General features: G+C 38.9%; 1 protein-coding gene across 3 annotated transcripts in view; it reads left to right on the plus strand.

Annotated features, from left to right (window-relative positions):
- The window catches only part of LOC100483898 (AP-3 complex subunit sigma-2), a 58,416-nt gene that overhangs the window by 6,011 nt on the left and 36,168 nt on the right, over positions 1 to 16,237 (plus strand). The gene's annotated exons all lie outside the window — the stretch shown is intronic.

The raw sequence follows: 16,237 nt of genomic DNA on the forward strand, positions 1-16,237 counted from the left end.
TTTGTCAGTCTCTTTATTGATACGGGGAAGAGTTGCCAGATGTCTACCATATGGTGCTGTAAGAAAGCTCCTAGCAACATGTAAAAACTCCAAGAGCTTTTGGACTCATTGGTTTCTACCTAGCCCTCTCACTGCCCTTTGTTTTCATATACAATTCTGATACCGATTCCAATGGGTGTGCTTCCCCCTCCACCACCACCTAGCAATTAACTCAGTTCTCTGTGGGGAGTGACCAGGTGTCCCACAATTTTAACTCAGTTCTGACACTATCTACCTGAAGATAGATTCAAACCACAAGTCCAGGTTGGTGTCACCTGTGCTTCTTGCTGACAGGCTATGGATTAGAGGTTTCTATGACTTCCTCCTTGGGTTTAATTTGCTAGAGTGGCTCCCAGAACTCTCTAGAAGAACATGGTACTTACTTGATTACCAGCTAACTACAAAAGGATGTTACTCAGGAACAGCCAGATGGAAGAGATTTACAGGGCCAGGAATGGGGAAATGGAGAAAGGGCTTCCATGCCCTTTCCACTCAGGCCACTCTCCGAAGTCCACCATCCTGAAAGCTGTCCTCCAAACACTGTCCTTTGGGGATTTTTCTGAAGATCAGGGGTGGGACTGAAAGTTCCAGTCCTCTAATTGCATAGTTTGTTCTCCTCTCAACCAGCCCTCATCTTTAGGGGCCTTCTAAAAATCACCTTATTAACATAAACAGGACTCCTTTATCACTTAGGAAATTCCAAAATTCCTTTATCACTTAGAAGCTCTGTGCCAGAAATGAATGATGAATGATGAACGAATACCAAATATTTCCTTATTATAAGTTACAGTGTCATATCATGTCTTGAAATTTTTTTCAACTGTTAAACCAAATGACATTTAAGAATTCATACTTTTTATTTTCACTTGTAATTCTAGCCTGAGACAAAGAAATTTGATGTTTAAGTTAGTCTCTGCAATCTTAACATAGGTAAACATGACTTTTTTTAGGATTTTTGAACATTAGAAATGGCTTACAGATTATTTACTTATTTATTTATTATTTTTTAAAGGATTTTATTTATCCATTTGAGAGAGAGAGAGAGTGAGAGAACACAAGCTGGGAGCAATGGTGGGGGGAAGTCAGAAGGAGAAGCAGACTCCCCACTGAATAGGGACCCCGACATGGGGCCCCATTCCAGGACCCTGGGCCCATGACCTGAGCTTCTGAAGGCAGATGCCTAACTGACTGAGCCACCCGGGTTCTTACAGATTCTTTTCATTGTCTTTTTGGAAACTGAGATGTGTAGGGACCCTAGGTTGGGAACCATTAATTTAGTATAATTCTATCATTTTAGAATTTTTTTAAAAGTAATTTCTGCATCCAACATGGAGCTCAAACTCAGAATCCCGAGAGCAAGAGTTGCATCCTCTACCGAGTGAGCCAGCCAGGGGCCCCTAATTCTGTCGTTTCATATGTGAAATTTTAGGTACGCTTCCTTTAAGGGACTTGAATAAGTTTCTTGACTAGAAAGCACTGAAATAGGAGCTTACATTAAAACCTAATTAACAATTATAGAAAACTCTCTAGCTACAAAAATACAAATTTTATATTCAGAAAATGATTTAAGATGATTAATTTAAAAACTCATATGTTATATTCACGTATTATACATAACAGTATAAATTATCTAAAAAAGGTTATCTCTAAGATGATTTAAAAAGCTTTCTTATTTTTTTTTTTAAGATTTTATTTATTTATTTGACAGAGAGAGAGACAGCCAGCAAGAGAGGGAACACAAGCAGGGAGAGTGGGAGAGGAAGAAGCAGGCTCCCAGCAGAGGAGCCTGATGCCGGACTCGATCCCAGGACTCTGGGATCACGCCCTGGGCCAAAGGCAGACGCTTAACGACCTAGTCACCCAGGTGCCCCTTAAAAAGCTTTCTTAAAACACCTGAGTCAGATTGGACACTGAGAGTCAGTGTGGCATAGTAGAAAGAGCTTAAGATCTAGAATCAGAAAACCTGCATTTGAGTCATGGATCTACCATTTGAATATAGAAGTAATAGGTTATAGGATTCACCTGTGACATTGTATTCTATAGTATTGTAAACTATAGAATGCTAGAAAAATGTGCATTTAATAAGTGTATTAGAAGAAAAAGGAAATAGTGATAGTATAGTTTAAAAATTGAGATGCGGTTACTGGTGGATATGCACTTCAGGTATCTATACTGGCAAGATAAAAAGAAATTAACCCTACCATATAATGGGCATTTATTAAATAGTGGGCATTGGATTTGGGAAGATAGATAAATAAAAGGTGAAAATAATAAGAACTAAGGGGTTTGATCTTTGAAAAGACAATGAAATCAATAAATAGTTGGCCGAATATATTGAGGATAAAAGTCAGAAAACAACACGTTTTTAGAGGATGATATACATAGTTGTATTACTAATGTATTTGAAGCAGCTGACTTCAAAACAGAAATACCCAAATTAGATCAATAGCAAGACACTTAATCCAGTATCAGGATGAAATAAGAAAGGATTTTTAAAAACCTGACTATGTAATAGAGTCAGTAGAATTTTTAAGTGTCGAAGTCCAATAAAACCTCTGCATTGCATAAGGTATTTCTTAAACTGAGAATTTAAAAAATCATACGACTTAAGCATATTTTACAGTGTGAATTGTTAGTAAACCAAAAGCCTCTCAAAAAAATGTTACTCAAATATAGCATATTAGTTTTGGTACAGAATTACTAAAGAAGATCTTAGCCAATAATCACGTGTAGCAAGAAGTCAGAAGACTTGGCTCTTGATTCTATCTGTCCTATTATAAGCAGTGTGGCCTTAAATCATTTACGCTTTTTTGGCTCAAGCGTTCTTGTTTTATGTTTTGGCTCTTCTGTGTGTGTGTGTTTCAATTTATAAGTGTACACGTTGTTCTTTTCTAGCTCTGAAAGTACTGTCTTAGGAATACTGCATACTAGAAGAGTTATTCATTGTGTCCAAATTGTCTTTATCCCAAGGAAGCAAGTCAGTTTAATAAGGGGGAAGTTCTTAGAATCCATTACAGCAGTAAGAAGGATAGTGGAGACTGATAGAGTTGCATCAGAGAGAAATGATTATCCAAATTTTATTCCTGAAATGCTCTTGAATTGGAATAGGAAGCATTTTTATTTGATTATTTAGTGCATATTTATTTACTTATTGTAAACTGTTGTTGAAGAAATTATATATATACATGGTTCAAAATTCAAAAGGCAAACCAAGAATATATAGTGAAAAGTATTTTTCTCCCTCTTTTCTCTAGTACCTAGTTTATTTTTCTAGGAGCAGCACATTTTAGTTTTATTTATTTGTTTTTTCAAGATTTTATTTATTTTTATAGAAACCCTTTAAAAAAAAAAAAAGATTTGGGGCGCCAGGGTGGCTCAGCTGTTAAGCATCTGCCTTTGGTTCAGGTCATGATCCCAGAGTCCTGGGATCGAGCCCTGCGTCAGGCTCCTCCGCTGGGAGCCTGCTTCTCCCTCTCCCACTCCCGCTGCTTGTGTTCCCTCTCTCGCTGGCTGTCTCTCTCTCTCTCTGTCAAATAAATAAATAAAATCTTAAAAAAAAATAAAAAATAAAAAATAAATGTTAATCTCGTCTTCAAAAAAAAAAAGATTTTATTTATTTATTTTGAGAGAGAGAGAGAGTATGGGAGCAGGGGGAGGGGTGGGCAGGGGGGAGGGAGAGAGAGAGAGAGAATCCCAAACAGACTCTCTCTGAGCACAGAGCCCGTTGCGGGGCTCAGTCTCACAACCCTGAGATCATGACCTGAGCTGAAACCAAGAGTTGGCCGCTTAACCGACTGAGCCATCCAGGCCCCACTTTATTTATTTATTTTTTTAAGGTAAACTCTACACCCAACATAGGGCTCAAACTTACCCTGAAATCAAGAGACACACACTACTGACAGAGCCAGCCAGGCACCCCAGCAAATTTTAGTTTTAAAACCAAGAGCCAGTGTTATCTTAGGAGAGAAATCTACAGGCATTAATGAAAACTAGGATGTCTCTCACTATTTACTCTAATTTGAATAAACATTTGTAATGAGTGATAAAAAAAGAAAGGAATAAGTTACATGGTAAGGGAAGAGAGAATTAAGATTCACTATAGGGTGGCCTGATTACATACCTAGAAAACCTGGGAAAACAGCAACAATTACATAATAAGTAATGAATGATATGAGCAAAATGGCAAAATATGAGATAAATCCATCAAAATTGGATATTTCATTTCTGTGAAAATTGCTAGAAAAGTCATAATTAAAAAAAAAACACCTCACAATAATGATAGGATATCGAGTGTTTGGAAATTAACTTATTAGTGTGGAATACTTGATATTAATTCCAATAGAATTATGAAATCTTTTTTTTTTTTTAAGATTTATTTATTTGAGGGAGGGAGAGAGCGTGAGAAGGGGGGCGGTCAGAGGGAGAAGCAGACTCCCTGCTCCCTGTGGGACTCCAGGATCATGACCTGAGCTGAAGGCAGTCGCTTAACCAACTGAGTCACCCAGGGGCCCCAGAATTATGAAATCTTAGAGGAAAAAATAAATGGAGCTACAAGCGCTCTCCTTATTGGGAAAAGTCAAGCAAAGATAATAGTAATAATCAACAAATTAAATGGGAAACCAGTTATAATTCCATCAGGAAATCTTACAGAACTTGTTAAAGGGAAAATTTATCAGGAAAAATGAATGGCCAGGAAATGCAAAAGTATGTTTTGAGGGAAAAAGGTCAGTTAATGGGGGAATTGGCTTTACTAGGCTTGCGGATGAAATTATTACCTACCTAGGAAATCCAAAACAATCACTGGGAAACCATTAGAACCAATAATAGAGTTCAGTCCTGGGACAAGTTTAACAAGCTTAAAAGTCAATAGCTTTCCCTTAGCAATAGTAAGTTAGGAAATACAATATTTAAAGGGGCCCACTCACAAAAGCAAAAAGGTCCATAAGATATCAAGGAATAAATGGAAAAATATGCAAGATGTATATGAAGAAAACTTTCACACTCTACTGAAAATATTAAAAAAGGAAGCTCCCTGCTTTGTGGGGAGCATGCTTCTCCCTCTGCCTCTTCTCTTCCCCCCCCCGCCCCCCCGCTCATGCTTTCTCTCTGCATGCTCTCAAATAAATAAAAATCTTAAAAAATAATAAAATAAAATTATATATATTGTGGAAACATGTATATACAAAAAAAATCTGCTAACATGGCAGTATGGTTTCAAGAATGCCAGTAAAATGAAGCTATTGCCCAGATTAAGAAACAGTGCATTGCTAGTTCTACAAAGCTGCTGTGTACTGTTCCTCGCTTCTGTCTGCTCATTCCCTGCATCCCTCCTCAGACTTTTGTGTTGGTCATCCCTTTGCTTCTCTTTATGGTTTTACCGTGTGATATGTCTTGCCGAACTGGTATTTATCTTAGTTTGGAAAATCTGAGTGACAAGCCCAAAAATTAGCTGCGAAGGAAAGGGTAACTTGGCACTTTTAGATGAAGGCTCCCAACAGAAGATAAGCTGAGCAGAGTGTCTGGGTCATGATCTGCTTCAGCATCCCTGAGAGAGTATACCTGAGCTCCTTCTGGGGACATCTGAGGCAAGGTTGTGTGAGTGCATCCGGAGAAACAGCTCTCCATAGGCGGGGCATCAGGCTCTGGCTGACTAGCAGACATATGGTCAGGAGGAATGGACCACTCCACATTTTCTTTCTCAGCTTGTCCTGACGATACCCCTGGTTTTCAAGAGTAAGTCAAAGCACGTTTCAGTGGGAGTAAAATGAGTGTCCTCGCCTAATCTAGGCAGCAGAGCAGAAGAGATATTAGGTTGTTTCTATTTTCCTTTTTTTTTTTTTTAATTAACACAAATAAAACGACTCTGTCTTTATGCAGACTGTTGGGCCTATTCATACTCTGCTGAAAACAGAATTCCTGAGTCAAAGAGATGAATATTGCTAATTATAATGCGTGTAGGTAGGTAGATACTCAGGAAAGCTATATTAACATACAGTGGCCCCAGGACTGTTGGAGGTCGTGTTTCTTCCTAGCTCCAACATTGAAATATGTCATTTTTAATCTTTATTCAGAGGTAAAGTTGTGTCTGAATTTTTAGTTTTATTAATTGTACCTACTTTTTCCATGTGTAGGTTTACATTGTTCTTTTCAGATATACCTTTTACAATATAATTGAACTACTTGTCCAGTAAAGTCTAGGTCCTGGTTTATAGTTTTATATTTCATCTCTTCTACAGTATACTTTTCCCCACACTTTAGTAACTCCTACATCAGGATGTATCTTACAATACATGACAATTTAAAATTATAATTGATAGCATTTTCTTCTTAGCACAAAAAGTGTTTTCTCTTGGGGCACCTGGGTGGCTCAGTCGTTAAGTGTTTGCCTTCGGCTCAGGGTGTGATCCTGGCGTTATGGGATCGAGCCCCACATCAGGCTCCCTGCTCAGCGGGAAGCCTTCTTCTCCCTCTCCCACTCCCCCTGCTTGTGTTCCCTCTTTCGCTGCCTCTCTGTCAAATAAATAAATAAAATCTTTAAATAAAAAATAAAATAAAAAGTAGTCACACTGTAATACATAGTTGTGTAACTTGCTTTTTTATCACTTAATATTAAGTCTTGGAGCTTTTTCCATTTCATAGCATTCTTTTTAGTGGTGCATGATTTTATAATAATATAAATGATATGCTGTAATCTTTTATTCAATACCCAGCTTCTCGCAGTTTCCAGCAGCACTGCAGTGCTCCCCTGCACATACGTCCATATGCTCGCGTGGTAGTTTCATTAGGATAGATTCCTGACATTGGAATTGCTGCTTTGATTAAAAGATGTGTGCTTTTTAAATTGGTAGGTATTACCAGATTGTTTCCCCAAAAAGCCCTGTTTCCCCATAACTTCACCGACTTTCAATGTTAAGAATATTTTCAAATGTTTGCCAGTCTGATGGGTGAAAACAGAAATTCATTGTCGTCCCTAGCTTTCTTGAGTATTGCAGCAGTTGCACGGCTCTCAATGTTTACTGGTCATTTATATTTGAAAGTATCTGACCATAGCATTTGTCCACTTTTCTCATGGCCATTTGTTTTATTCATTTACAAGTGTTGCATTTTTTCCTTAACTTTATGGGTATCAATTCTTTTTCTGTTGTGTTTATTGCAAATATTTTCTCCTAGTCCATTGGTCTTTTAACCTTAGGTAGTTACGTCTGTTGATATTTTTCCTGATAGCTCCAAGCTATAAAAATCTTTTCTAGTATTGCAGTTCCTTTTTCTTTTGAGAAAACCATTTTTTAAAATTTCCTCATACGTGTGTGTGTGTGTATATATATATATATATATATTAGACTGAGTAAACTATATTGACTAATGACACATAAAGATAACCCTTACTTGTTTTCCTTACTCTTCATCTTCATTTTACATTTAAAAAATTTTTCCAGTATAATTCACATACAGTGTTACGTTAGCTTCAGGTGTACAATATAGTAACTCAGCAGTTCTGTACATTACTCAGTTTGTCACTCTAAGTGTACCCTTGACCCCCATCACCTATTTTACCCATCCCCCTCCCACCTCTCCTCTGGTAACAACCAGTTTGTTCTCTGTATTTAAGAGTCGGGTTTTTTTTGTTTGTTCATTTATTCAGTTTCTTAAATTGTATGTGAGTGAAATCATATAGTGTTTGTCCTTCTCCAGCTGACTTGTTTCACTTAGCATAATACTCTCTAGATCTATCCATGTTGTTGGAAATGGTAAGATTTCATTCATTTTATGGCTGTGTAATATTCTGTGTGTGTGTGTGTGTGTGTGTGTGTGCTTGCGTGTGTGTGTATACACACCCCCCACATCTTTATCCATTCATCTCATCTGTGGACACCTTGGGTGCTTCCATACTGTGGCTATTGTAAATAATTCTGCAATAAACATAGGGCTGTGTACTCTTTTTTGAATTAGTGTTTTCATATTCTTCGGGTAAATACCCAGGAGTGGAATTACTGGATCATGTGGTAATTCTATTCTTAATTTTTTTAGTAACGTACTGTTTTCTATAGTGACTGCGCCAGTTTGCATTCCCACCAACAGCGCACAAGGGTTCCTTTCTCCACATCCTTGCCAACACTTGTTGTTTTTTGTGTTTTTGACTCTAGCCATTCCGACAGGTGTGAGGTGATATCTCCTTGTGGTTTTGATTTGCATTTCCCTGATGGTGAGTGATGTTGAGCATCTTTTCATGTGCCTGTTGGCCATCTGTACATTTTCCTTGGAGAAATGTCTATTCTGTCTTCTGCCCATTTTTTTAATTGAATTATTATTATTATTTCTTTTTTTGGTGTTGAGTTGTATCAGTTCTTTATGTATTTTGGATACTGACTTCTTATTGGATATGTCATTTTCAAATAACTTCTCCCATTCTGTAGGTTGCTTTTTACTTTGTTCATGTTTCTTTTGCTGTGCAGAAGTTTTTTATTGTAATGTAGTCCCAGTAGTTTATTTTTGCTTTTGTTTGACTTGCCTCAGTCAGGGGACCTTTCTAGAAAAATGTTACTATGGTCAGTGTCAGAGAGATTACTGCCTGTGCTATCTTCTAGGATTTTTATGGTTTCCAGTCTCACATTTAGGTGTTTAATCCATTTTGAGTTTATTTTTTTGTATGGTATAAGAAAGTGGTCCAGTTTCATTTTTTAGCATGGAGCTGTCCAGTTTTCTCAACAGCATTTGTTGAAGAGACTGTTTCCAACCCATTGCATATTCTTGCCTCCTTTGTCAGAGATTAATTGACCATAAAATCGTGGGTGGGCTTATTTCTGGGCTCTATTCTGTTCCATTGATCTATGTGTCTTTTTTTGTGCCGGTACCATACTGTTTTGATTACTATAGCTTTGTACTGTATCTTGAAATCTGGGATTGTGATACTTCCTGTTCTGTTCTTTTTCAAGATTGCTTTGGCAATTTGGGGTTTTTTGTGGTTCCATAAAAATTTTAGAATTGTTTGTGTTCTAGTTCTGTGAAAATGCTATTGGTGTTTTGATGGGGATTGCATTAAATGTGTGGATTGCTTTGGGTGGTATGGCCATTTTAACAGTATTTGTTCTGAGAAAACCACTTTTATCACCATCACCACCCAGTTTATCTGTGCTGGATTATGTAGCAAATGGCCAGAGCATCTAAAGAACATCTGTATAACATTTGTTTCATGTTTTAAGAGATGAAAATATCTGCAAAAAGTTAAGTACAAAAGTACACAAGATGACACAGATAATCCATGTATGAAACTTTATCCCACTTGCAGCTTTTATATATTTGAAAAGTAGAATTCATGAAATAAAAAATTTGTCCTGTAAAGTTTAATGGAAGATTTAGCCTGATTACAACATTAACACCAGTGTCACTGATCTGATTTTTATAAAAAATTATTTTCTCCCCAGCTTTATTGAGATATAAGCTTTATTGAGATATAATTGATGTATATAGTATTGTGTAAGTTTAAAGTGTGCAGTCTGTTGATTTGATACACTTATATATTGCAAAATGATTACCACCGAGTGTTAGCTAACACCTCTTATTGTGTCACATAATTACCATTTCTTTTTTTGTAGTGAGAATCATATTTTTCAATAAATTAAAGTCAGTGTGATACCCACACAAGTGGAATGCTAGCCCTCTGGTGAATGAGGACCTGACATCAGAACAAGATGTCTTTAAAGTCCCAAACCTTAGAAGTGTGATCTTTTTCAAACTGAATCCATTCCTTGTACTATGTGTGGCTTTATGATCTTGCCATTTCCCTACCTAGCATCTAGATTTCCAAACACAGTTGACCCCTGAACTGCACTAGGTCCACTTATACATGGATTTTTTTCAATAAATACAGTACTGTATGCGTATTTTCCTTATGATCTTAACATTTTTTTCTTTAGCTTACTTTATTGTAACAATACAGTATATAAAACATACAACATGCAAAATGTATGTTGATTGATTGTCTATGTTATTGGTAAGGCCTCCAGCTACTAGTAATAGGCTATTAGTAGTTAAGTTTCGGGGGAGTCAAGTTATAAACGGATTTTTGATTATGTGGGAAGTGGGGGAGGGTCAGCACTTCTAACCCCCATGTTCTAGAGTCAGCCATACTTTTTCCTGTTGTTTAGTCTTGGAACTTCCTTCATCAGCTGAGCTATATCCATCTTCATCTTTTGTAATATCACTTAATTTTCTAAATTTGACATTTTGGTTCTTGTTTTCAAAATTCAGTTTAATTCCATATTTTTTTTTTTAAGATTTTATTTATTTATTTATTTGACAGAGAGAGACAGCCAGAGAGAGAGAGGGAACACAAGCAGGGGGAGTGGGAGAGGAAGAAGCAGGCTCATAGCAGAGGAGCCTGACGTGGGGCTCGATCCCAGAACGCCGGGACCACGCCCTGAGCCAAAGGCAGACGCTTAACGACTGAGCCACCCAGGCGCCCCTAATTCTGTATTTAAGCAGGCTGGGATTTGTCCCTTTCGCCCTTCTTACTTGCCTTGCTGAAGCACCTTCCTTTTTTCCCTTGTTCAGCAGGTTTCACAGGATTCTCAACTGCTGGGTTGTAATAGCTAGATAAGACTATTCTCATCTCTGCCAAAGTATTAATTTGGGCTGACATCTGAGCTGTAGCTGTCTGAGGCATCAGAGTAGTCCCCCTTTATGCACAGCTTTGCTTTCCCTGGCTTCAGGTACCCAAATCAGCCATGACCCAGAAGCATGTCTTCCTTCTGACTTATCACAGGGTCAGTAGTAGCCTAATGCTACATCACAGTGCATTCGTCACCCACCTCACGTCATCTCACCACGCAGCCATGTTATCATCTCTTGTCATCACAAGAAGGGTGAGTACAGAACTGTAAGAGAGAGAGAGAGACCACATTTATAGAACTTTTATTACAGTATATTGTTACAGTTGTTGTATTTTTATTATTGTTAATCTCTTAGTGGGCCTCATAGACTAAACCATCGTAAGTGTTTGCATGTAGGACATAGTCTGTACAGGGCTGGGTACTAACCGTGGTTCTAGTACCCACAGGGGCCTTGGGGTGCACCCCCATGGACAAGGGGAACTCGCTGCACTGTCCACAGGGCCGTAGCAGTGAGAAGAGAGCCTCCCGTAGCTGTGGCTAGTTCTTGTTTTTGTTTTCAGTAATTTCCTCTTCCGCTGTTCTTGTAATTTCCAGCCTCTGCCCTTTCCAGCTCCCTAGCTAAAGCTTTTTGTGCACCCATTGCTATTTCTGCCTCTGAAGACAGGTAGACTAGGAGTCTGGCTTAAACTTCTGTTAACTTTTCTTGGTTTTTCTTGACATGTCCCCTGGTGCTGCTCCTGCTTCTACCCTATGCGTGTTGGTGCCGAGCAGGAACTAGATCTGATCCGCAGTGCTTCCCCTGCTTCTGGATCATGGTTTCTTCCTCTCTCTGCTTCTAGATTATGACTTCTGGATCTGTTCATGGATCGAGACATTTCCACTCCCTGCTTCTACTGTGATAATGCATTTAATGAGACTTAGGTCTTGAGTGACTTCTGCCTCTTGATGACTTAGTTTCTTTGCGTTTGTGTCTGTCCTCATCATTTTCAGATGAATTTAGTCTCTACTTTATAAGAAGAATGTTCTTTGTCAATATGTTACTCAAATTTGTATTTCATAGAGGATTTATTTTTAGATTCTTGTCTTATTATTTTGCTGTCTGTGCCCATAGCTTCTTCAGTTCCTTCATGCATTAGCATACTCTTTGCTTCTGCTCTGACTCCTACTTTTCTTCCTACATTATCAGACTTTCATGTTCTTTTGATCTTGATCATGATCTTGATGATATCTTGAGGCTCTAGGAGAAACAGATACATCTGACTGCTCTTTTTTGATCTTTATGTGGGATATTTTTTCTGGAGCTATTCCATCTCATTCTGTATTACCAATCTATTTGAGAACCCAATTGTTATAGACTAAATTGGGTCCCCTCAAATTCATGTGTTGAGGCCCTGACCCCCAATGTGACTATATTTAGAGATGGGTGCTTTTAAGGACGTTATTATGGTTAAATGAGCTCATAAGGGTGGGGCTCTGATCCCATACAACTCGTGTTCTTATAAGACAGAAAGAGATATTAGAGATTTCTCTCTTTCCATGTGCACAAACCAAAGAAAGTCCCGTCAAAGACACAGCGAGAAGGTGGCTGTCTGTGAGCTAGGAGGAGAGCCCTTATCAGGAACCAATCCTACCAGACCTTGATCTGGGATCACTAGCCTCTAACACTGAGAAAATAAATTTCTGTTATTTAAGCCACACAGCCTGTGGTATTTTGTTATGGCAGCCCAAGACGACTAATACACTAATCTTAATTTCATTAACCCTTTTTAATAAAAACAGCCCCTTGGCACAGTGCTGCTGAGAAATATGGTCCCCTGTTCCTCGCATATACTCTGGGCATCTTACTCCAGAGTTCTGGCTGCTGGGGCAGTGCTTTTTTTTTTTTTTTTTTTTTAAAGATTTTATTTATTTATTCGACAGAGATAGAGACAGCCAGTGAGAGAGGGAACACAAGCAGGGGGAGTGGGAGAGGAAGAAGCAGGCTCACAGTGGAGGAGCCTGATGTGGGGCTTGATCCCATAACGTCGGGATCACGCCCTGAGCCGAAGGCAGACGCTTAACCGCTGTGCCACCCAGGCGCCCCTGGGGCAGTGCTTTTAACAATACCAACCACCCAGAAGCTTCCCATAGACTGACTAAATCCACTCCCATGAGAGATGTAAGTGGCACAAAGGGGATCTGCCATTGCTTTTTTAGTTTGTTTTTTACGCTTAGCTCAATAGTACCTGTAAGGTATTTTATGTCTGTATTGGGACAGGTGACTGGCTTTAATTTTTTCCCTGAAGGATAGCCATTTGTCCCAACACTGCCAACTATCTTTTCCCCACCAGTTCAAAATACTATCTGTGTCAGGGCGCCTGGGTGGCACAGCGGTTAAGCGTCTGCCTTCGGCTCAGGGCGTGATCCCGGCATTATGGGATCGAGTCCCACATCAGGCTCCTCCGCTATGAGCCTGCTTCTTCCTCTCCCACTCCCCCTGCTTGTGTTCCCTCTCTCGCTGGCTGTCTCTGTCTCTGTCGAATAAATAAATAAAATCTTTAAAAAAAAGAAATACTATCTGTGTCAAAAATTGTATTTTCTTGGCATGAGTGGCCCCATGTATGATGAAGTGCCCCCAAACCTTGTAGGGCAGGGAAGAGGATGTGCAGTAGAGGGAGAGGAAGAGGATTTGGTGGTGCCTACCACTGGAGGCTGCATGAATGTGGTGCTGGGCATGGAGGCAGCCTGGCGACAGTAGGCTGCAGTGACTCTTTTGCAGACTCTTACTGGCTTTCATGGTTTTGGTCTTCCTAGAGTACATCTAAAAATATTACACACAAAATCGACTTTTTAATTTTCTCAGGCTTCAAAACCCAGAGTGCCCATGATGTGTCCCTGCGCCTCAGTGGATTTCTCAACAGTGGCTTTTCAGCATAGCTTGTCTAAAATTCTTGGACTACAGAATTCAAGACGATGGTAGATTTTATCATGATTTGCTTTTGAATTTGGTCTGTTGAGGTTCACGATAAGTGGAAAATAATTTTAGAGAATTCATTTTTGTTCAGAATTGCATAGAATTCTAGAGCCAGCATTGCTCTGTATTAAGGCAAAAGCTTACCTTTGCTTTTTATGGAAGGTATTGCTTTAAGAGATAGATACGATAAATTTTAATCTACCTTTGTCTTAATTTATGGCAGGTTTTGTATTTTAACCTTTTAACAAATTTCCAAAACTGGATTATGCCTTTGACAAAAATTAAAATGATTTACCACATCTGGGAGGGGGGAGAGGAATGTATTTTCTTATACACATGTGTATGTTTCAGTATGTATGTATGTATGTATGTATTTATAAAGATTTTACTCATTTATTTGAGATAGAGAGCACGAGCATAGGGAAGGGCAGAGGGAGAAGCAGGCTGCCCTCTGAGTAGGGAGCCCAATGTGGGACTCAATCCCAGGACCCCAGGACCATGACCCAAACTGAAGACAGACGCTTAACTGACTGAGCCACAGGCGTCCTGTTTCAGGATTTTATATCCTGTCCCACTGACATACTTTTATTTCTATCTTAGTATTTTTTTATTTTAATGACCAAGGCTTTGCAGTGAATTTTGATGCCTAGTCATTCCTTATCATTGTTTTTCTAAACATTCTTGGCAGAGTATTTTCATTGTTTATATTCTGTTAAGAACTTTGACTTTGTCAGTTTCATTTTTTAAAAAAAGTCCTATTGGAAACTTCAACACTTCTAGGTTCATTTTTTTTTCCTTTAAAACTAGAGGCCATACACACAACAAGAAAGATGGAACAGGAGAGGAAACAATAGCAAGGAACTTTTTGAAAGGAGGAAAGAATATGGTAATTGACTTGGCAAGTCCAAGAAAGCCTCGTCCTGGGCCAGCAGTAGAGAAGGCTGCCAGCCAGGCGGCTGCACCGCACGGAAGCCTCACGAGACACAGCTGGCAGCACAGCCACTGGGTGTGGTGTGGGGCGGGCAGGGAAAGCTGCCTGAGCACCAGTTCCATCCCTAAGTCCTTTCCCCAGTTCCAGGTCCCTGATCTGGGGGACAGCAGACATGGTTCGTGGTGCCCCGGCAGGGGGATCAGATGAACGTGTGCCTTGTGAATGTTGTATCCTGACTTCCTAGCCCTTTGCCACCACTCCGCTCCCAAATTTCAGGTAGCTAGCCTTTTCGTCTTTTGGCTGGAGATTGTGAAATTTCTTTGGGAAATCTGAGCAATCTAAGAGGAAGGAATAAAAAAGCCTAAAGGGATGAAGGGAGGATCCCCAGCAAATAGCTAGGGTTGCAGAGCTTCCAGTAGGCCTTTGATTCTTATGAATAAAAAACCAAGGATAATCAGTAATCTGAGGAAAGCCTCTAACATGGAAGATGGAGACCAAAACGAACAAAACATAAAAAGGAATGTAGAGGAAATAGAGACCATAAAAGAAAGAACAACAGTAAAACAAACAAACCCGTCTTTAAGCTACAGGGAAGTAAAACAAGAAAACGGTCTGCTAAATAAAAAAGAAAGATGGAACAAAATGTTCTCTTAGAAATTAAAGACCTGAGAGAAAACTGGAAGGGGAAGGATAAGAAAATGAGGAGGTCTGGTACCTCAGCAGAAGCAGCTCCAAAGATTAGGGACAGGAAAACGGGGAAATTCTCAACTAAATTATTTGATAAAATTTTCCCAAACTGAAGGACTTGAGTTACTAGAAGGTAAGGGCTCACCAAGTGCCCAGCACAGGGATTGAACATAAGCCCCTATTCAAGTATGTTATCCTTACAGAAGAATATTCAGCCACTGATAAAAATGTAAAGAGTTATGGATAGTGCTGTTACGAAATTATGATATGTGTTTTTTGGCATATATGTGTATGCATTTTGTACTGATACAATAAATAACAATAATTAATAAGTAAGTAAATAATATAAATAATGTCAAAGCGTTTTCCAAAGTAGCTAGAAATATGATTTCCATTTATATTAGTTTATAGCCAGTCAAAAGCTGAAAACAACTCTGATGTCCCATCTGTAGGAGAATGCATAAATATGTCTATGAAATACTGCCCAGCAGTGAATATGAGCAAGCCTTTAGGACATGCAGCAACACGGAGGAGTTCACCAGCACTGTTGAATGAAAGAAGTCAGACAGAAGGAATACATGTTGTATGATACCCCCTGTGTAAACTCACAGACAGGCAGAACTAAACTGTGGTGATAGGACTCAGGGTGGTGGCTCCCTTTGGAGAGGGGGTTTTGTCTGAAGGGGCATGAAGAGAGCATCTGGAGCTGGAAGTATTCCATTGCAATATCTGGATGGTGGTTGGGTACGTGATATGTTCATTCTGAAAGTTCATTAAGCTGTACTCTTATCATTTGTATACTTTTCTGTAATGTTATATTAAGTTAAAAACAAAAGTTGTGAGCATGTTAGGTGGTTCATGGAAAGGTATTTTGAAGTTAATGTTAACTGGAATTTATCAGGACAAAACTGAAAACGCTGTAATAGTAAAAAGTTTTTGTATGTGTATAGACGGAGGCTTGCGGAAAGGAGTGCTAATAGTTGGTATTTCAATTTGTTGTTTTTCTATGTAAATTAG

This window comes from Ailuropoda melanoleuca, chromosome 9 (assembly GCF_002007445.2).
Source record: "Ailuropoda melanoleuca isolate Jingjing chromosome 9, ASM200744v2, whole genome shotgun sequence".
In the NCBI taxonomy this organism is placed as follows: domain Eukaryota; kingdom Metazoa; phylum Chordata; class Mammalia; order Carnivora; family Ursidae; genus Ailuropoda; species Ailuropoda melanoleuca.